This window comes from Labrus mixtus, chromosome 21 (assembly GCF_963584025.1).
Source record: "Labrus mixtus chromosome 21, fLabMix1.1, whole genome shotgun sequence".
In the NCBI taxonomy this organism is placed as follows: Eukaryota; Metazoa; Chordata; class Actinopteri; order Labriformes; family Labridae; genus Labrus; species Labrus mixtus.
The window spans coordinates 12,861,958-12,863,225 of record NC_083632.1 but is presented as its reverse complement, the minus strand read 5'-3'; the positions used below and the strand labels follow the sequence as shown (position 1 = coordinate 12,863,225).

General features: G+C 36.5%; 1 protein-coding gene across 1 annotated transcript in view; it reads left to right on the top strand.

Annotated features, from left to right (window-relative positions):
• The window catches only part of zgc:56095 (Ferritin, lower subunit-like), a 137,929-nt gene that overhangs the window by 16,257 nt on the left and 120,404 nt on the right, over positions 1–1,268 (top strand). The window lies entirely within an intron of this gene.

The window sequence follows — 1,268 nt, the reverse complement described above, 5'->3', positions numbered from 1 at the left end:
TTCATCCATAGTTGTGGCATGATGCTGTTTGACTCTGTAGAAAGTGGCCTGTAGAAAGTGACCATCGCCTATTGTGAATTCATCTTCTGTTTTTTGAGAGTGAGATGGCACTATTGACACAAAGGATTTATAGTTTTTAAATCAGAGAATGCATTCCTGTTCATTTAAAGAGAACGACACCCCTGACACGCATCCTCGCAGGCGATTTAGACTGATGATAGAACATACTCTGCCTAGCAACAACAAGAAGAAAAAAAAAAACAGTCAGGTTTTGGGCGAGGGAGCTTCAAAGGGAGAGTAAAAGTGTACACACGGGGGGAAAAAAGTATGTTCTTAAGCCATAACAGACATGAGATGCACAAATGTGAATAAGACAGACAATGAGACAATTAGCAAAGTGCTTTTACAACAAAATCCAGTTCAAACCGGATTAAAAAAAAGAGTTAAGCATTTGTGTTAATATGCATGCCAAAATCAACCATTTTAGAGTGAACGTCATGATATCAGTCATCTAATGATGTGAACGCCTGGGGACTTTGTAAAATGTGTGTATTTTGTTTTTATCATTTTTTATGATAACTGCTATTGTATGTATGTATGTACAGTATGTATGTGTGTGTGTATTAAACTGTACGTTCATTTCATACTTAGTTTAAAGACTGACTGTAAGTTCATTTTGAGGTTGAAAAAGGAAATATGTTTTAAATTATGGACATTTAAGATATGCTACTTGTATGTGTACATTTTGAGAAAAAAAACAAAAAAACAAATTGTGTTATGATTTAAATTCATATTATTGGAGAGTAGTGATGATAATTGAATATAATATGATAATAATTATGATGATACTGATTGTAAAAGCTGTAATTAAAAAACATACCTGTAAAATGGTGCTGAAGGAGTTCTTTGCACTTTCCCCTTAAGCTGACAAAAGACCTCAGGTAAGAATGAAGACGTCAGATATAGAAATGCAGATGCTGGGTTTATGCTTAGGATGTCATCTTCTGAAGAACACATGGCAGATGAACTTAGCATTGAGCAGCATGAGTGAAACCTTCAAAATGCAAGAGACAAGGCAGGGCAAGGTGCGATGGAGTGCAGGTGAGTAAAGGGGGCGCTGTTAATGATGACTTCTTTCAGATTTATTTTTTGGGGTTTTTTGCCTTTATTTGGACAGGACAGTGAAAAAAGTATGAAATCTGGAAAGAGAGGGTAGAGAATGTAGGAAAAGAGCCACGGGTGGGACTTGAACCCGGGCCACCCACTTG